Source organism: Chrysoperla carnea, chromosome 2, assembly GCF_905475395.1.
Source record: "Chrysoperla carnea chromosome 2, inChrCarn1.1, whole genome shotgun sequence".
NCBI classification, from domain to species: Eukaryota; Metazoa; Arthropoda; class Insecta; order Neuroptera; family Chrysopidae; genus Chrysoperla; species Chrysoperla carnea.
The window spans coordinates 68,515,513-68,538,667 of record NC_058338.1 but is presented as its reverse complement, the minus strand read 5'-3'; positions in this window follow the sequence as shown (position 1 = coordinate 68,538,667).

Here is a 23,155-nt window from a genome sequence, read left to right as displayed (position 1 = left end):
CATCAATATTTTTAAGCGTTAGAAACTTGGAACTAAACTTAGTATACCTTGCATATTACATATATGCATGGTATAAAAATATCCACGCATTAAAAAAGAAACAAAAAATAGCTTGCAGAAAGTTTGAAAACCTTGGACAATCTTGGAAAAGAAAGCTTGGACAAAAAAAAAGTCCTTAAGACCTATCAGTGCTAACTAACATTTTTTTCAAAAATCAAGTCTCAAAACTGTCTTAATAATAATTATTATACACTAATTTTATGAATGTGTGAAATACAATTGTTTATCTTGTTTAAATAGTAACTTAATCTATTCAACTATTTTGCGTCTTCATACCCTTACACTTTGTATATTTAATACTAAAGCCGAATCTCTCCTAGGTGATATAAAATTGTATAATTTCTTTTTAAAATATTAATATGTGAATACTTATAGATTTAGTAAATAAATTATTTTAGTGTAAAATCAATAATTTTAATGTACTTATACGCCATTAGTATACAACTATTACCACTGTTATTGATACTTTTGAAATTAGGGAGGTAATAAATGTAAAAATAAATACGAAATCTATATTTTTTCACTTTTAAACCTTAAATAAAATTTGTAATCTATTTGGGCTCAATGGGCGCTTCTGAAATATTATTTGAAAATGTCTTTATTAACTTTCAGCACCATGATCAATTAAGTATTAAATTTTTTTATTGCCATTAATTTTGAGTCAATAATAATAATATTTAAATATATTTTTCAAAAAATATTAATAACATATCATTGAACATTAATCATTACTAATTGATTAAATAATTAATTAATTAAATATCAATTCTTCATATAATTTATTTATTGATTATATTACAAATTCAAATTAATTTATTTAAAGTAGGGTAAGTTGTTAATTTTCACACAGTTTATAATTTAATAGAAATTACTAGAAAACACGGGAAAGTAATAGCTAAAAGAATCTTTGAGAACTAATTATTTAAATAGAAGATAGGAGCAGAGTTTTTTTTTGTATCACGTGATACAAAAGAAAATTTACGGTGAAAATTTGGTAAAGAAAAATTATTTTCCCCTATATTCAGATGTATTCACATAATAAATTGATTGATACAACTAAGCTTGCACATAAATATTATGCAAAAGAAAATCATTTAGCGATGCTGGAGGTACATGGAATTTTTTTTATCGTGTATGCTTATGTGATTGCCGCTACGATTATTTTATTTCATATCTATTTACATGGTATCATATTAAAAAAACATTATTTTCATGATATTATTCTTCCAAAAATCTAAAGATACTTTAAAAAAATGTATATACCCTTTACTAAAATGAATTCAATAAAGAATCCAAAAATTTAATGTAAATAATCGCTTTAGAATAAATTCAATCAACTGTAAAGTTGTTATTATTTTCGTGTTAGCGTATTAATAGTCTAATTGTTTTTAATCGAGTATGCTAATGTGATTGTCGATAATATTTATTTATTTATTTTTATTGTGACGTACAACATTTAAAAAAAATTCTTTAATATTTTTTCTGTTATTTTTATTTTTTATTTTTTAAATTTACATAAAATGTTTAATGTTTGACCTTAAACTCTACAGAAATCTTGCATTAATTATTTATTCAATTTATTTTTTAACAACTATGGTTTAAATGGACAAAATTAAAATGTTTCACTAAAAATTCTATTCATTGAAGAATATTTTTAAATTAGATAAAACATAATATATATATGTATGCATTGTTTTGCACTGTTGTAAATTAACTATAGCCGATGCAGTTTTGTGAAATAAGACTCGATTTGATTTGATATAAGGACCATCAGTCATAGACTATGCAGTTTTGCCAGTGAATGTTAGTAAGTCTACGTACAAATGCAGATTACAACAGTATAATTTCAAATTGTGCATATACAATTCAGTGGAAAAACTAGTTTTTTTGAGCGAATATATTCAACCTTAATATAAAACTTACTTACTTTAGAAATATTCACATGACTCTCAAATTTATATTGCGATAAAATTCAATCTTCTTCTTCCGATATCAAGAGGGTAAAATAGTTGATTCTGATGGATGCAAAATTTTTTCCACCTTCCTCGTGTGAGCTAGAATCTTAAAAAATCAGTACAACAATTGTTATTGAGTTTCTATAGAACTTCAAAATGGTGCTAGCATAGCACGGTAGTTGATTAATATCGAGTTGCCACATTATCCATAAAAATTTTAAAGAAGACTTGATACCATAACAATATGTGAAGGTTAAATTGAAATTAATTAAATAACGAAGAAGTTATAAGCATTCAAAGATTGTTGCCCATCTCTTTCTTGCATAGTGATACCGTGCAACGACGTCATAATATATATCTTCTTCTTTGTTTAATTCTTCTTTTTTGTTTAATTAGGAGTTTTAAACGTTCATATTTTGCAAAATTCTAGAGATTTTCAAAACCAACTTCACTTTTTTGTCCTTGCAATGAATTCCTCACCTGAAATGATAAAAAAATTTAGTCATCATCCCCATTGAGCATATTAAACCTAAACATTAGAAACAAAATTAAATATTTCCACCATTCCCACCAAAATAGTCAATTTAACTAAATAACAAATGCTGACTGTAATGAATTCGGAAAAACAATCATGCCACGAAACTAGATAGAATGATATAGATATTTAATGCATTAGGACACAAAATGCATTTTGAATTTTTCCCACCCGCAGGCTAAATATAATTCCCCCTTATTTTTTTTACAATCCATCGCTAACAGCGTAACCCTGAAAATAACATATTTAATTTCTAGTAAATATATTAAATTATTTTTGTGTGTGCACATGCATTGGTCAATGATTTTATATGAACAACAACACAAATATTTAATTTCATGTAGATTATTATTACTCACTATTATACTCCATGTCAAAAAAAACACAAAATAGTATATAGGGAGAGATATTTTAATATATAATGGATAATAGCTCGTTTTGTAGTTAAACAATCAAAAAATAACTTGAACAAAAGTTGCAGAGTTTGATGGGGGGCATCATATTTTGACAGATTGAACCTAGTTTATTCGGGTTTCTTTAATAGCCAATTTAGATCTTAAACGGTAATAGATAAATTAACACTTTAAATTAGAAAGATGATCCTCGTAAAAAAACTAACATTTTTCAACAATTTTTTCGAAAAACGCCAGCTTTAGTAGGAAATGCGACTTAAAAATATGCCATTAATGAATTTAATCGAAAGAAAAAACGCTTATTACGGAAAAATGTTTTCACCAAAAGTTGTCAAGTATTTTTAACCAAAATGTTTAGTTTTTTATGAGTATCAACTTTCTAATTTTAAAAGTTATTCTATCTCTTACCGTTTAGGATGTAAATTGGCTATTAAAGAAACCCGAAGAATTGGATAAAATCTTATTTCAGTCCTCCATCAAACTCTACAGTTTATGTTTTAGTTATTTTTTGATCGGTTAACTATAAAACGAGTTATTATTAATCATTATCAGATTAAAATGATCCACCCTGTATATCTCTGTATAAAGGCGTACGTTTATTTTTGGCACGGAGTATACTTACAATCAGACATACTCGAATAATATCTTGTTCTTTTTAGCTTACTACAGTGAATTAAGTGTAGGTAATAAAAGATAATGTTAATACAATGTAATGATACTGCATTTTTCTCCTTACAGATAATGTTCTACAATAAGCTAAAAAAGAACATAATAGTTATGTGTAATATAATACACAATATTGAATTATTTGTTCAATAATATTGGAGACCACAGAAGAAAAACTTTACCTATAGGGGAGAACCATGTACTTGGGGGCTAGGGCTTTATATAAAGTCTTTTATCGTAAAAAATCTCAAGTAGAGCTATCATGAAACGATACAACACAAGAATATTCTCTCTTTAGTATTTTATTAACTCCAATTTGAAATAAAAACTGTCCCTAGACTGAAGATAATTTCATTTCATCTTGCCCCAAAAGTTTATTTTGTCGTAGTAGTACTTTTCTTCATGGTTTTTCGTCTATAATTATCCTAAATGTGAGTTTAGATCGAAGGATCGTGTGTTATTTTATTTTAAACGGTGATCCAATATTTGTAAATATTAGCAGAAAAAATTTGGCCAGATTTTTGGAAGTTATAAAAGCAAAATTAGGAAATGATATTTTCATAAAACGGCTCTTAAACCACGTTTTACTTGTTACTAACAATGAAAATGTCATGGCGAAACCATAAAACTTAAATGGATTAAAATGTGTGAAATCACAGATTAGCTCAAATAAATTTTTCAGATACAAAATAATTAATTACTTCTTGAGAATAATAAAAAAAAATTCCATTTTTTAATTTCTTAAAATAAGTTTTCTTCACATCCGCTGTTCTTCCTGTCAGCGTTTATTCCTTGGATTAATTTGGAAGCCTTTGTACTTGATGTCAAAGAGAAGGGGGTACTCCTGGGCCAATGTCACATTCATCAAGAATGTGATAAAATCTGACACTTTTTCTTGCTATTGTAAACAAATCATAGTAAATAACCACACGCAACACACAAAGTCTGAGTTTCATGAAGGTTTTTTATTCTCTTTAACGCTGAAGATAGCGAATACATAATTTTTTCACTTTGAAGTTTTCTTTTTTGTTTTACAACAAATTATGTTCGTCTCCAGGGTAAAACAGAAATATAATCAAACCATCGGAGTACCCACTATTTCATTCATGAACATTCAACATTCATGAGCTACTGACAGGAACACATAAGCTCATATAACGAAAATATTTCCCTACAGTCCCCTCACATTTTTTGTACTCACAATATCTTCATAGTAATTTATACAGATAAAAATATAATTGAATCTATTGAGATAAAACGCACATGAATTTCTGCGACAGATTTAAAATAAGCCAGTCAGTCAGTTTTATGTAAATACTAAACTTATACGTTCTTTCTACCAGAAGTTGTGTTTAATTAATCAATAAAAAATGTTATTGTAAGAAGAATTAAAGTTTAATTGAAACTAATGAGTGTTTATGTGTTTTTAGTATTAAAAAAAATTATTAAAAGTTGTTTTTATATAAATTTTTATTAAATAAAATAAATAGAAAATTAAACGTGAAATCAGAAGTTGTTTTGGCTGTGATAATTGTTAAAAGTGGAATTTAATATATAAATAATGTTTTATTTAATAATTTTAAATTATTACTTTATTTAAGGTGTTTTTCTCACTACAGAATTGTAAAAAATTTTGGTTTTATATGCACGGTAAGAGTATAACATGCTTCTCGTCAAATAACGTGTAATTTTTAACTTTCCAAATCACGCAACTATTTCACATACAATATATTGTGTATTTACAATTTTGTTAATATAGATGCCTCTCTTCAACCATCAATTCTCCAACTATAGTCGTTTCTGTTCTACAATAAAATTGATTAACGTTGCGTTATTATATCTCAACAATGAAACAATTAATTATAGTTTAGGTTTTTTTAGCTCAGAACAAATACATCAATGTTCAGTTATAGTTTTTTGGAAATGTCTGTAAGTTAGTTTTTTTCTAGTATTAAAAAACTTGTTAAAATCACAACTTCTTCGACATATTCCATTTTAAGTATCCGAATTTTAATTAAATGTATCTCGAATAGGGACGGTCCCGGGGACTATGGCCATAGAGAGATAGCAACCTTAAGTTTTTTATTTAATTGATATATTAAATATCAATAAGTTGTAATAAAGTACATAGTTTTATTTTGTAAACTAATGAAAAAAAAAGTATAATGAAACAAGGCTTTAATCCACAATATCTGTCATACCATCCAGCATTGTGTCTTTCGAGTCAGCGAACTTTACGGTAGCTTTGTTCAATTCTTTTATACCGTTTATATAGCATAGTATTTTTAACAGTTATACAAAATTTTGGTTTATAACACCTATACATCGTTCCTTATAATGTTTCCTACAAAGTGACTTGCGTTTGCTTGCGTTTGCTTGCTTTGGCATTTGGTAGTAAGAAAAAGAAAAAGCACACTTCTCTTCATTGGAAGTAGAGAAGAAATCAACAATTTTCTGCTTGCCGGGTCAGCGCTCTAACGCACTTAAATTTTTACGACAGATTTAATAAGCCATTCAAGTGAGAGAACATATGTTAATGAAACTAATAATAATGCTTTTGTGTTAAATACTTACTTAAAGTAATATTTCAAAAGAATTTTTTATATTAGTAAAAAAAAAGTTAAAATGAAGAAAATCACACTCGAAGCGTAGAAAAATCAACAATTTCTACCTTGCTGGCCAGTGCCCACGTTTAAGACAAATTCGATGAGCCAGTCAGTTTAAGTGTATTTTTTGCGCTGCGCAAAACAATCCCTTCAAGCGTTATGAAACATTGATAAGTGAGATCAAAAGAGATGGAGGTTATAAAGCGGTGATTTTACTTTTAAGCCCAGCGAAGCGGGCGAGTATCAAGCTAGTAAAAAAAAACGTGAAATTTGAAGTTATTTTGGCTGTGATAAAATGGAATTTATTAAATAATATTATTAATTTAAATTATTATTTGATTTAAGTGTTTTATTTAATTGTTATTTTAGCCAACTTGTATTGTGACTTAATAATTATTTTATTGGTTTCTATTTATTAATGATTTTTTATTCAATCAAACAATTTAATAGGTTTATTGATTTGTAATAAGAATGCAAATGTCAGCGAAAAGGTTAATTATTTTTGTATAATATTAAATTTATGTATATAATACAAAATAATTTATAGGTTAATGTGCCCTAAAACACGTTTTTATGAGTAAACTAAAAGTTTATATGAAACTAGCGGGATACCCACCCATTTCGCTGGGTTTAAAAGTAAATATGTCAAAGACCACCGTGTAACAGCCTCCACCTTTACGGATTTAATTTTAATTTAATGTTAATGGAAAAAAATCCCTACAAATATATTTATTTAAATAACTATCCAAACTAGTAATAAATCATAAATCTAGTAAAAGTTATAAATAATCCTGTCAGCGAATTAGAATTTATAAAGACGTATGGATGGTTGTCTAGAATATAAATAAATAGCAGTATGAAAGGTCAAAGATTTCTGTAACGAACTTACAAATTGAAACCCCACCCTCTTCGGAAAAGTTTGACAGACATATCCGTTAGCAAAATGTTTATGATAGAAAACTTTTGTATTTTCATATGAACGTAGGTAGGTTCCTTTGGTGAATATTAAATATTAAAAAATTGATGAGGTATTGAAGATAGATAGTAATCAAACAAAATTTTGTTTTAAATTAAATAAAGTTAAAAAAAATAAAACTCCGACGACTACAAAATCACGCTCTAAAAAGTATGAAACAAGAAAATATTATCATCTGAAATTGTTAATATAAGTAAAATCTTCATTACAGCCGGGGGACCTCTAAGATGAAAAGTTTTCCAGAGAACTTTATTTTATTTAAATTATTATGGAACATTAATTAGAATTTTACATAAAATATTTTAGACCACGAAAAAATGGAAAAAATAGAAGAAAAATGGATGTAATCTGAAAATAGGCATTCTTTTCTTTTATGAAATTCAGAACAAAATTTATTATGACTGTTCAGTTAAGTATAATCGCAAGATGAAAAAGTTATTCAGTGCTCACTTTTTTTGACGCAGTGTATAAATTTTTGTCAACTAACCCATCGTTAAATCGTTAAATGTGACAATTAAAATTCATTGGTAAATTCCATGTCACACCGATACATTCAAATATTTTATTATATCATGTATCGACGATAAAAATCTAGCAAATATTTTGCGGCTTATTTAATATTTATTGTTATTGGCAGAGAAAACGTGCTAATGAATAAATAATATTGTTTTTAACACGACATGACACACAAAATACGCGATATAAAGCTGCGTCGGCGCATATACTATCTTCAATACCTGTACACAAAAAACTTTAGTTAGGAGCTGACATGCATCTTTTTGTATGAAATCTCAATAGTCTGATGGTTGGTAGATTGATAGTGAGTGATATATCAAGACTCAGGTTTCTGCAACACTTGGCTTGGAACTTTGACGATTTCGAGATGTTGAGCTGATGGAAGACGTTCAATTAAAAAAAAAAATATTCTGCCCTCTTAGGTGCTATCCGAGTACCAAATGATGGAGTGTGAAATGTTTTTCAATGATGACTTTAATACTAAAAAAAGGATTTAAAATAAATTTTTTGTCTAACCGAGAAAGATATTTTTATATAAAATGCTGTCAGCTCCTTAACTACCTGATTCAATAAAAATACATATTTTTTTAAAACAATATAAAAATGATTATTAATGATATTTTCCATATTCCTATGATGGGAATTGAAATATATTTTACCCACGCGTATAATCTCTTATAATTCATACAAAAATATTATACATTTTTCTATTTTTATGCAAAATAAAATAATGGTAAATCAAAAAATGAAATATCTTTATTAATAGATTTTTATCATAATTATTATGCTTTTTGTTATTATTGTAATAATTCTTTTCACTTATATGCTTAATAAAAAAAAATACAAATAAAGAAAGAAAGTTCATTAATATTTTTTTTATAAATACAGGGTGTATCACTATCAGTCCGCGATTTATAAAATTCACATTCAAGTTTCGCTTTTTTTTTTTACAGATTTAAAAATTAGATATTGACAAATAAAATTTCTGATTTCTATTTATATTGATGTTATACAAAAATTGTTTAGGAGTCTCGAACTTTAAAAACAAACTTTTTATAGTGTTAATAATCAAGTTTAATAATATTTATTTGATGGAAATTAGTTCTTTGGAAACATCATCATCATTGTGTGCCATGCCTGTTCAACAGACGATCATGGATTCGTATATTCCATGTTCCGATTTTCATTATATTTTGTTTGTTCTTTTTTTTCCATGATATTTCTTGGCAATTCTTTGTAGTGGGTTGCCATTACCTACTACTGTGATTTTTAATGTCTTTGTAAATATTTTCATTTTCATTTTGGTCGTTTGTCATTGCTGTGGCCCTTCTAATTGCTTCCATCTTTTATTGAATCGTGTACAATAAATAATTGCTATTGGCGGTTGTTTTTAGACGTTGTAGTTTTTTTAGCATTAGGGTGGGTAATGCTTATTGAACTTGACCTAGGGCGTGAAAATATATCAGGAATTTTTCCAATATTGGTTTTAGCGGTGGTTTTTTTGCAATCTTATTACTTACTTGGCTAGAATCAGTATTCCCTGAAGTGAGTTTTGTTGAAGGCTTTTGTTTTTTTCTCCCTTGGCTTTACGAAATCTTCATCCTCATCCTCATCATTATTACTTTCTTGGCTAGAATCAGTATTCCCTGAAGTGAGTTCAGTTGAAGGCTTTCGTTTTTTTCCCCCTTGGCTTTACGAAATCTTTATCCTCATCCGTGAAAAGTCTATCATATTTAATGATGCTAAGTGGCCTTCCCTTTTTTTAATCATTTTCTCTCGTAACTCCTGGAAAAATAAATTTAAAAATAAAATCCTACTCTAATACTAAAACTAAATTTTTAAGAGAAGTTAAAAATTTTGAACTAAATTATATTCATAAGAAAGCCTTGTTTTCTTCTTTAGTTTGATTTATTTTTCATTTACATTCAATTTTTCAAGATAATTTTTTTTTTAAACTTTAAGTTACTCTTCTTAAACATATAAAATCGCTTAACCATCTTTGATTCCGTTTTTCTCGGAATAATGCTATAAAGGATTTTTTTATAGAGAATTTCATGTTCTTATAGAATCAGTAATACAACATAGAACATAAACTTTTTTATTGGAATCTAAGCATTAAATTGAAAGATGAAAACCTAAAATGAGTGTACTATTATGTTCTTGGTGTGACTGTCTGTATTATTATATTTTTATAATTAATATTTAATAATTAATTTATTACTGAATTAATATAATGTTATTACTTTTTTTTTTATTTAATTGAGAAAATTTATTAGATTTCAAAAATAAATATATCATTATTATTTATATGCAGAAAGTGAATGTTTTTTATATACCGTTTTCATAAAAGCTTTTCACCATTCTATAGGAAATTATTTAAACATTCCATCCCAATGGCATATTGATATTCAGAAATTTAAAAAAAATAAATAAATAGTTAAAATAGTAATGGTTTTTCTGTCTTAATCTTCAGTTCTGATTATTTTTTCAAATTCAAATGAAATTTTATTTCACATATTGTTTAAAATCAAGATATTATTAGGGTTTTCCCATAGATACTCTGATGATCTTCAATACTGACAAAAGAGTCGGGGAAAATACAACTGACAAAACATGCAACATAAGAAACTTGTGCATGAGGAACTAATGATTGTGTAATTGTGTAATTTTTTTAAATATAAACAATTTATTTGCTTGCAAGTTAAACCGCAAAGTTATATTTTTTTTTAATATTAAATATTTATTATTTTAAAATTAAACCACACTATAAAGCTAGTAATCGTTTTTAGATTAAATTTTTTTTAAATAGTATAATATTTATTTAAGAAGCTAATAAACACACCACTAAGGTCTCTATCAGCAATCGCGGATCCAGAAATTTTTGTAACTTTTCATGCTTTTTGTCTTGAGTGTGTTTTATTGCGTACATGTCACCGAACCTTTTGTTGACTTGAAAAAAACTCGAAAATCTGTCTACCATTGGAAAAGGTTCGTAGATATCGACTTAAATGCGCGATTTTTGTAACTTTTTAAAGGGTACTACTTTGAAAAAATCCAGAATATCTCAAAAAATTTTAATTTGAAGAAACTTCATTCTAAATACTATATCATTTAAGGTAATTAAAATACAAAAATTAGGTTCCTAATGCCGGAAAAGTATTTGATATGTCGCCTAAAATCCTGTACTGAAGCTTTTATTTGGACTGATTCGGGATATATATCCAAAAATACTCTTATACCTACCTTTCAAATGACCTGCATTTTTTTTTTTAAATGTTTTTATTACCCTAAATAATCTCAACACCAAAATTTGTAAGATTTTGTGGCTGAACGACATGTTTCAGAGATATTGACTTAAGAAAATTGCTCCAGTTGATCACCCCAGTAAATCACTTATACCTTAGAAACTAAATATCTAGATTTTCTTTCTCTGGATCCGCGCTTGTACAAACCATCTACAACTCTTGTGTAATTATTTTTTATTTAAATATTTATTTAATTTTTTTATTTAAATTGTGTGTACATAATACATTTTTTATATTATTTATTTAAGAATATGTTAAAAAATAAATTAAAGTGTCATTTAGTAGAAATATTACGGTAAACAAAAAACTCATGTAGCACTCTCAGAGCTTGTTTTTAGCCTTGCTTCTTTTAAAACAAAGCTTATGTTTTAAAATTTGGAGTAATAAAAAATTTAGGACTACGAAGTTTTATCTGATAAAGCTATGATACCAATCGAAGGATAAAACATTATTTCGTCCCCTAAGTATGCAGTTCAAAAGCCAGCTGCGGCTATGCCGCCGATACCCACTCGGAAGCCAGAAACTTCTTGTGATACCTTGTATGTTATTTACAAAATTTTTCACTTATTTATTTCGATCATAATGGATCTCAAATTTGAAGGCTTCGGAATTAGGATAAAAAAAATATAGACATTTTTTTAATGCATCTCTTCTTCCATAAATTTTCCGTATAATTTTGCTTATAAGTAAGTGTACTCTCTCGAGTAACAAAAATGTAAAAAACACCATTTCAAATAGAAATTTTATTTCGGAATACCAAAATAATGGTGGTGAAAATTACTAATATAATGACGTCCGACAGTATATCACAAAAATGATCGTAGTAAATTAAATAAACAGAATAAGTCAAATTCAATTTAGATTGACCTCTCCAAGTAAATATTACTAATTAACTAGATCCAAATCCAAATCAATCAAGGATATCAATAAAATAAAACCAAAAACTATCTTTTTTAATTGATTTAATTTAAAACAGTAGATAATTAGAAAATTTTTAATTAATCGCCATATTAGTAGTTAACAAGACTTAGCTTGGGGTAACTGAAGGTGTGTCAAAATTGATAATTGTACTAAAGGTTTTTATACTTTAGAAGGCGGACTTGATTGTATTTCAAATATTTTTACATAAAATAAAATATAAAAATTTTATGTAGAAGTTTTCAAACAAGTTTTCAAATGTCAAGTAACCAATTAATCCCAAAGTTGGTCTAATGAATGAACTTCGATTTTATATAAAATATTTTTTTGAATCTATTTAGACTTTTTTGAATTCGCGAATAACTTTACAGTTTCATTTCACTTTAAAGGAATAAAATTTTTTTTGAATTTAAATACTGAATGGTTCTTTTACCTCTCGTCGTCACACAATCATCAAAATTAACGTACGTTCTCAACGATAATCGGAAAACTTGATCTGTATAAATTTGATACTCAAACCAAGGATAAAATTCTAATTTTTTTATTACCAAACTAAGCTTTCGGAATTCTCTAAAAGGCAGGTAAAACGTACAAATTCCCCAACAATCAGAATTAAGAGGACTTTGTCATTTATAATTGCGGAAAAATTAGTTTTTGAATATTTAAAATGAAAAAAAAAAACTATATTAATATAAATCCTTATAGATGTTATTGTACATGTTTTAAATTTTATAAAAACAATTTTTTATAGCATTGTTGGTCCATTCTTGGCAGAGAGACCGTCATCCAAAAGTGTTTATAATGTAACGTGACACTTTGCTGGCTTCCTGTAAAATTTTTTTTTAAATTCCAACGTGATTCTGTTTGCGACATTCAAACTGGTATTACCAAACTAAGCTTTCGGAATTCTCTAAAAAAGCAGGTAAAACGAATCTTAAAAGTTTTCCTTTATTATGAACTTTCGGTGTATGATTTCGAATTAGCACTGGTTTGCCTCGTAGTACATTCTGAACATTTCATATTTCAAGAATTTCTTATTTTTCTAAAAATAAAAAACAAGTGAAACAGTGTTGATTTCTCAGTCCCATTACACATACATGTCACACATATATAACTGATACACCCATATAATACAAAAGTAGTTTATTTTTTTTATAATAAACATTTTTTACATTTAAACTTTTGATCTATCTCTAACGGTTTACAAGATGGGTCCAACGGACCCAAGACCCACTTGACCTATGTTGCTCATTTACGAACTCGACCCCACTTTTTACGTCCTCGGCACGCTATAAAAAATTTCAGCTTGATATCTCTTTTCGTTTTTGAGTAGTCATGATGACAGACGAACAGACGCCAGACAGGCAATCGGAAATGGACTAATTAGGTGATTTTATGGACACCTATACCAAAATTGTGTTCATAGCATCAATATTTTTAAGCGTTACGAACTTAAGACTAAACTTAATGTACCTTGGAATATTTCACGTGCTATAATAATTTTTATAATTATTCATTCTAAGCCATCAATTTTCACTTAAATGTTCAAGCATCATTTATTCAAATGAAAAGTGATTGAAGTTAGGCGCACTAAACATGTAAAATAAATTAAAGAATTATTAATTTTACGTAATTAAGTAAATAAATCATTTAAGTATACCCATAAAAGTAAAAATACAAGTAATTAAAAATTGAATGACTTAAACATTAGATGAATGAAAAGAAAACATATAATAACTATTTTTATAATTTTTAATAGTTTTATGTTAATTGAACATGATAAATTAATTACATGATATATTATTTTGCAAATATTTAGTTTCAAAAAAAAAAATGTGTACTTACACACTTAAACTTGAATTTTCAATGGCCATGAGATTATAAATTTACACAAGATAAAAAAAATTTAATTTATACCAATAACATACGACAAAAATTATTACAAAATTTTCTGTAAATTGCTTTCTGTCAATTGCTTTCGCAACTCTACTGTGGATGTATTTACGGACTAACTGCATTGGCGAAAATTTCTAAGGTATATCGACTGAAGAGATTACACTACGCGCATGCGATTTTAGTCGATACTTCAGAAATTGAAATTCAACCCAATAGACTGCTCTATGAAAAGATCTGTATGTAAATCGGAGCAAATTTATTTAACCCCTTTGGAAAAATTGAGAAATTTCAAACAAAATTTTCGTTTGATGCGACTTGCCCTTTATAGAGGTATCTAGGGATGTCGTATTATTATTATTTACTTACTACTTAAAACACTTGACTTTTTTGAGGGAACAGTCGTTACGATTCTCTGGTTTGTACAAAACAAACGCTTGTGCAAACCATCTACAAACTCTTGTGTAATTATTTTTTATTTAAATATTTATTTAATTTTTTAATTTAAAACAGGAAAACTACAATTCGAAATTGAGTTTATTGGCAAAATTTAATTGATTGATTCGAAAAAATATTGGTTTTAAATATGTTAGTATTTGGTATTTAATAAACAATTTTCGGTTCCAAGTATTCCAATGTGATCATGACGATATATCGCCATCGACACTTCACATTAAGCGTAATAGTGGCACTCAAAAGGAAGTAGAAGCCTGGAAAGTAGGCCATACTCAACTTTTTTTATCAATCCCAAATTAATCCGTCTCCTCAATGTCTATCACCCTCTACTATGGCTACTTCGTATTTTCTACTTCTCCGCTCTCTGTCGAACATACTTGTCTGTTTTACGAAAGACAGGCTTATTTACACTTAAGCTGCTTGTTGCCCACGACTCTATACAGTATTTCAGTACTCACATCAATGTTACTTGCTAAACTCTGAGATGAATTTGTGGATTCGAAAACCAAAGATGGCGTTATTTTGGTGGTGCAAGACTGCTTGAAGAGCAGTTTCATTATTCAGGTTGCTATAAACCGGCCGCTCCACTGTAAGTATGACATAAGTGTTTGTTTTTAAAAGACAGTTGGTTATTGACACAGTGCAATTTGGGGTTTGAAAGATTTAATTTCCCCATCAGGAATTTATAATCTCCAAATATATTACGAAGAAAGCAACAGTTAATTTCATAAAATTTATATCATCATAAAATAATAATGTGTTGACATCTGGAGCATCATTGTGTTTTGCAAGATCTGAAATTTTGATATGCAATAATTTAATAATATTCAACACGTGTACTAAAAAAGCTATAAAATTTTTATTATAATAACTATGAAGTTTGTTCCTTTGTTATAGACGAGGATAGATGTGTTTTTAATAAACAATATGGTACAATGGTAATTTCCACACCTGACAGTCATAAACATGGAAGCATTGAACTTGAGAACAAAAGTAAAACCCATTTTAATTATATTCTGAAGTTCAAATAATATGCTTCGCTGTTTAATTTTAACAAAGACTATTATACCCCACATGGTAGGTTAGGTTAGGTTAGGTTAGGTTAAGTTATATTGGCTGTCCACAAAGAACACACTTAGGCTATAGAGCCCATTATGGAACCATATATCCCCCACATGGTAACTTTCGACCTACTTACCTCTGCTTACTTATCCGCTACCTGTACAACAGGTTTACTTCCATGCCTTGAATAGTAAACCTTCAGTCGGGATTCAGTAATTGGCCTTGGAGCTTGCTACACTCGTAATATAGTTTAAACATTAGTAAAATAATATTTACTTATTGTAAGAAAATGTAGTTTTGTCGTTATATTTCCGGTCACCTATGTCGTAACGAAGTAAAATATTTTAAGCCGAACCATTCTGTCAATGAAATTCAATTTCATCGAAATCCATTTCGTAGTTTTCACATGATTGATTAGCAAACTTCCAAATAAATTTGATATTTATAGTATAAATTGGATAATGTTTGGCTGTTTTTATAAATTTTGAAATGAATTAGATCAACCGGTTTTATTAAGCATTCTAAACATATCAGTTATCGATAAAAAAAACTTTGTAAATTGAACGGAAAGAACTCGTTATCAGAACTGAAAACAAAGCAATTATATTAAGATACAAGAGTCCTAGCGAGAATATTTTCTACTTTTAATTCATTCTTATTTTCCCGCCTCATAGTTTAATCTCTTTTCTTATTGAAAAAAAAACACTTTATTAATATTTAAAAGGGAAAAAAAAGTTATATTTATTAATCAATTTTTTTATGGTACTTTGGGTTCATTTTGACCAATGTAGAAAGACCGTCTTCCAAAAAGTGAATTTAAGTTAATGTGACACTATCTTCCTGTAAAATTTTTTTTAAAAATTCCAACGTGATTCTATTTGCAAAACTCAAAACTAGATAATAAACCTTTAAAAAAAATTTACACACTTTCTAAAATTTCAAAATACTGTACAAAAGAAGGGGTAGTTTTCTAACTTTTTAAATGTTTATTTTCTAGTATGTATTATAACGAACCTAAAACTTGTTGATTTTTAAAAAAGGTCGTGTAAGAGCCGGTTCGAATCACTCGTAGAAATCGTTTCGCGTATATGGCTATTACTTTTTTCTACTTCCAATTTCTTCATAAATTTTGTAACAGAGTACTTTTATGATACTAAGGATCATTTTTATGACTTACAATTGATTTTAAAAAAATTTGAAATGTGAAGTCCTGTTAAAAATATTGTACTCTTTTGTACTCTGTAAAATTTAATTAATCTAAGAGGTTTTTATAACAAACAATTCACATATTCTTTTTGTTAGGTACATTTTACTATCTGTTGATGAAAGCATGATTGTACTATTATACAATTATTTTAGCAATTATAACAGTACTTAACTCAAAACTCGTACTAACTTCACCAGACCTACTAGAGAATGGTTAGTAACATGCTAGTAACATGTATGAGCGTGAACTATAAATGTACGTACATATATATATTAAACTTTATTGGCGTCGTTTTTCCGAGTTAGAGACAACACGCGTCTGGTCGACGCACGGACGTCGCGGCGCGGCGTCGCTGCACCAACTAACTAAAATACACAATAGAGACACAGAATCTAAACGATATAACAACATACAATTTTACTTGATACTTAATACTCCAGTCTGTCGTTATTATTGTGGATGTGAACACGTGTTTTTATGTGAAAATTTGTTATTTGTTATTTTTATAGTTTTGAAAAGGTAATTTTGAAATTACATTGAAAATGGTGTTTCTAAAAAAGGCGATAGATAATATCGAGTTCAAAATGTTTAATAATTGTGCAAGAATTAAACTTTTTAAATTTTTTTATTTTTAACAAGTGGTATTGCCAACTTAATGTTTTGTTCAAAAAATATTAATGAAAATTCATGAAATATTCTATAAAAATTAAAAAAAAAAAACAATTAGAAAAGATTCATGCTTACCTGCTATCGAGCTATGGAACTCTGAGGATAGCTCTGATCGGGACTTATTTAATATTATATTCTGAATGACTTAAAGGCTAACCTTTTCGAAATTTCAAAATGTTATTTTTAAATGCTGCTCATTCGTTTCGTATCGTAAGAACCGAAATTTTATTAATTCAACTCTCAGAAAATCTATTAGAGGGGGAGAAAATCGAGAATTTTCTTCAATAATTTTTTCTCTTCATCAAACGGCTCCAACAAGATTTTTTTACTACAATTAGTTATATAAGATTTTTTGAGATCTACATTTTAACCATATAAACCATAAATTCTTGTTTATTACGAATGCTCAAAAAAATAAGCTTTTATACCTATTTCCACTTTAATTATATCAAATAACTCCCGATCAATGCTTTGTAGCAAGCTGGAACAAGCTTATATTTTTTTATACCGGGTCTTGGTCTATTAAACTGATGAAATTTGTGAAATTTAAGACACCTCCAACGTAAAACAAGAACCTTTTTCACGCGATTAAATTTTATCGAAGACGTAACAATAAAAAAAATTAACAGTTAACGGAAATTCATATTTTCATTTTTCGTACAAGATTCCAAAAAAAAACTTTTTTTTGAGGTTCTTTTCTTTTTCATATAAAATTTAAATTGATCCTAGACATACGAAGATAATAGGGCCTTTATAACGTAGATTTTGATTGTAGGACCTAATGATGTGCGATAAATTCGACCACAACATTTAATGAAACCATAAATTAATGTGCCCCAAAGAAAAATTGAACAAGATATTGTGCCCGAAAACAAATTCAGTTTCGAGTTCTGCATCTACCATAGCGGCCTCATCTGGAAGCAGCTATTTCTAGATTATCCAATTTTTTTTTTTTCGATCATTAATAAGAAAAGTTCACATGAATTTTAATGTATTGACGTAGGTGTCTCCTAGACTATAATAAAAGATTTTTTTTGCATTGAAAATAAATGATTATACAATTTTTCGTATTATTTTTATATTTATTATTCGAATGCAAGTTGAAATTTTATACGATCATGTGTTTTTATACAATTTTTTTTGCATGCAAAGCAATATTATTGTGTACTTTAAATAAATTAAATTTACTTGTCTTATGTAATATGAAATAATATACGTCATTGATTTATTGAAAAGGCCAATACCCTCTTTTTTTAACTTCCATTATGCTATAAAAACATAAATGCATGAATTACTCTATTAAATTAACTCTTGTCGAAATATATAAAAACATGAGCTGCCGACTCGAAACTTATACAGCTTTCTTAGAATCTGGGATAGAAGTTTTGTCTTATTGGCCCTAGACCCATTTTGTCTTATTGGCCCTAGTCAGGTTTTATGGTTTTATCTATAATGGCTAATAGCACGTTTTGAAGTTAATCAATCAAAAGTTACAGAGTTTGATGGGGAATACATGTTCTGACGTTAGATTGGACCTAGTTCTTCGGGTTTCTTTAGTAGCCAATTTAGTTTTTAAACGGTAAGAGATAGAATAATACTTTAAATTAGAAAGTTCATCCTCATAAAAAACTAACAATTTTTATTTAAATCATTTTATCGAAAATTGTCAGCTTTTGGAGGAAACGTGACTTGAAAATATGTCATTATTGCATTACCTCCGAAAGCTGGTGATTTTCAAAAAATATTTTAGATAGAAAATATTAGGTTTTTTTATGAGAATCAACTTTCTAATTTAAATTGTTTTTCTATCTCTTACCGTTTAGGATTTAAAATGGCTATTAAAGAAACTCGAAGAACTAGATCCAATCTGATGTCAGATATTGATGTCCCCCATCAAGCTCTGCAACATTTGTCAAAGTTATTGGCTATTTTAATTGGCTAACTACAAAACGATCTATTAGCCATTATAGATTAAAATGACCCACCCTGTATAAGGACGTAAAATAGTCGTGTTTACGATATTGCAATCAAAAACGATACTGATATTGCAATCAAAAAATTCTCTAAAATCATAGTTCATAGGTCATATTTTCTCAATTAAATTTGTATGGTTTATAAACTACTTTATCCGCCGCACGGACAACTTATTGTGGCACTACTCAATTGGCATCTCAAAGCTTTAATAAACTGGAAGCACTCTTTATCATAAAGATACAAAAGAAGATTAATTTCGGGAAGCTAGTTTTGCTAAAATGAACAAAAATTGAAAATTTAAGTGATTTCGACGATGAAGTTGATTCTATGATTAGGAAATTAAACTCCAACTTACAATTCGAGTCGACCCTTAAGTTCGAGTTGTGAGAATGATCTTTGAAACCACAAATTGGACCTTATTTAAGTTATTTTCATCGCTATTATTTAATATTTTTTTAGAAAATGAATGAATTTAATTCTATAGATTAATAAAAGATGATCCAAATTGAGTTTCCCAACTTAAATTAAATATTAATATGCATACTCTATTCTATAAGAAAAATTATCAGCCAAATGGTCGTCTCTGGACCTTTTGCAGTAGTTTATTTGTTCGGGGGTATTTTCTATGACTTTTGACAAGTTTCTACTGCTATATGGATGTTAGCTTTTAAGTTCAACGTTGCAAATTTGTTAATAAAGAATCGATTCTTAAGAAAATCTCACCAAAAGAAACCCAATGACGTATTCTTGGATTAATGCGCTATACGATGATTTATACGCCTTACCTAACCCCCAATGCTTAAAGTTTCCTTGAACTTTGGCACCATGCTGAAAACTGTCCACTAAAATCGATGAAATTGGCCATAATTTTCCCGTAGAAGTTTATACAGGTTTCTTCCACAAGTGAACAGTTTGTGCGTTGAGAATTGTTGAGTGTCCCTTTAACGATTCATTTCGTAAATGGAATGTTTCAAACTAACATTTGACGTTTGAAAAATGCGAATGTACTCACAGCATTCTAATTTACAGAATTGCAAACATAGAAAACTGAAATGAGATCACCCTTTACTTCGACAAAAACTGTCAATAGGTAACTTGTCTCATGTTTCTTTTATTTATAAATTTGCATTTTAAAAAAAATATTATTGTTTCAAAAATCCAAAGTATTCTCAACAAATGATATGCAAATGTATATTGATGCAGATATTATAAAGAACCTATTATTGCTAACTTCACTTGTTCATAAAAAGTACCTTTTATAGTCTAATAAAATGATGATTTAAACTACCATCAAAATTGAATTTTTGAATATAACTTTGTTTTTACATAAATTTGAAGAATACATAGTTGAAAAATATTGAATTCTATTAAGGGGGCAGAAAAACAAAAAACTACACCAGAAATAACTTTTTTGAAAATATCTCGAAAACATACGAAGATATGGAAAAAAGTTTTAAATGAAGAATCAAAATTATCTATTAAATCATTCCTAATCACTTTTGACATATTTGCAATAGAAACCGACATAGTTGCAATAAACAGATATCTTTCAGATATCTTTCATAAGATTTGACACCGAATTTTTCATTGCCATAGAACTTAAAAACGTAATTTTGAGATGTTTTTTTGATTTTTCAGGTGAAAATCTTTCCATATTTTTTGCCGTTGAGCTATAAATTAGATTTGTTTATTGGTTTCTATAGCAAATACGTCAAAAGTGGATATTATTTTATAGAAAATTTTGATATCCACACTTTTTATTAAAAACTCTTTTCCATATCTTCGTATGTTTTCGAGATATTTTCAAAAAAGGGATTTTGGGGGTAGTTTTTAATGTTTTTCAACCCCCTAAATAGAATTTTTTTAACTATGAATACTTCAAATTCATGTCAAAACAAACTTATATAAAAAAATGCAGGCTTCCATTTTGATGGTAGTTTAAATGCTTATTTTATTGGACTATGGTATAGGTACATACAATACCCGACAATACAGTGAACTTCTGTTATTATACGATGCAGCTGCAACTGAAAGTTGTCAATTGAAAGCAAGTCGTTCAATTTATTTTATAATAGAAAATATACTACAAGGAGAACGATATAGAAAATATTTTTAGAATATTACAAATATGATAAATTTATGAAATATTATTTATATTATGATATTGTTCTCTTTTTTTTTGTACATACTTAAAGAAATCAATAACTCACATACATACGCTATACAGGTCCGGATTTAGATTTTTTTATGTACTAAGTAGAATAATCAAAAGATAGTGGCTAAAATAAATAGTCTACGATTATTAAAATAAAACTGTAAAATATTTTCCAAAATTTCTCAAAAATATAAAATATTAAACATATTCATAATGATGATCAAAATCAATTTTGTATTTTGTTAATTTCGATACGAGAGGAAGAAAAAAATGTGTTCTCAGAATACCTATTATCCAAAACCATATTTGAATTTTTTTGCGAAATAATTATCCTTTTATTTCGATAGGCCCAATAACCGAGTTTACTTTCAAGAAGTTAGCTTTAATCAAGAAATACTTTAAAATTTACATATAAGTCAATATTTACCTATGAATGTTTGTATTTCCCAAGCCAGCCATTATTGTCTTTTAATTTATTATTTAGTTTGCATGTTTTGGTTAAATTAAAACCAATTAATCAATAAACGGAGAAATATTTAACGTTTTAACATTATGTTGTAAACATGCTCTCAACTAAGTATTAATAACAGAGTTTTGTCGAAAAACATCGAAAGTTATCCCGCTAAAATGTGGAGGATTAACCTAAGGTCAAACGCCTTCCTTTTAGAACCTTACCACATGAAATAAATCACACATTCAAAACAATAAAGTAAACAACAAATTTTATTATGCTAGGTATTATCCGGTGAATCAATATTAGGAATGTGTTTTAGGAGGTTAAAAAGACAAAGGCCTTAATTCAGCTTAAGTTTATCAAATTTAATGAAATTTTTTGTCAAGCTTATCATATTTTCAGGATACGCTTTTTTATTTTGTTGTTATCTCTCCGACCTTCTACAGAAAGTTAACTTTTGTAACTTTTTTACAAAGAATCTTGACCACAATACTTATTTAATTTAATTATACCCTTTCCATTACTTATAAAAGTCACGTATAATATGGATGCCGTCTAGGTAGGAAGTGTATATGTTGTCTTGATGATATATTAAATGATAGCTTAGATACTGCTGAACTCATAATGAATGAAATACCTCACATACCAATAATGATTAAGAAATACAACATCTATATTTTGAACAAGAAGATTAATAAAACTGCAAAACCTTCTTTCTCAAAACTTTCTATTGTCGATAACATTCACTTCTTCAAATAGAGTGATCCGTCTTCTACATTAAAATACATATAAAAAATAATAGACCTTTTTCATGAAAAACAGACATGCTTTTTGTTAATTTTTTATGAAAATATAGGTCGAGTAGAGCCTGTAACTCGAAAATTACGCTTTTTTAACAATGAAAACACTATGAAAAAAATTGTAAAAAGTCACAATATTTGAAATAATTTAAAACGATTTTTTTGGCTCCATTGCATACGTGATCTGTGATGTCAATCCGACAAGCAATGACAAAATAACAGTGCCAACAGTCGTATTAATATATGGTTATTATCAACTTTAAATGACGTCACAACGACATTCGTGTAACTTTGTGTGTTTCTGGATCGTTTTCGCCAATTTAAATTTTAATGATTTTCATTGTCTGTTTTCTCGGTCATATGACTCCAAAAAAATCGGTAATAAAAAAATTGGCCCATTTATCAAGATATTTACTTTCATTTAAAAAAAAAGAAAAACAAATGTGAAAAAGATCTATTATTCTATAAACCAAGAGAAGCATCGTTTCTTCCATTAGTCGTGACTGAACAGAAGTCAAGATGAACATAAAACATG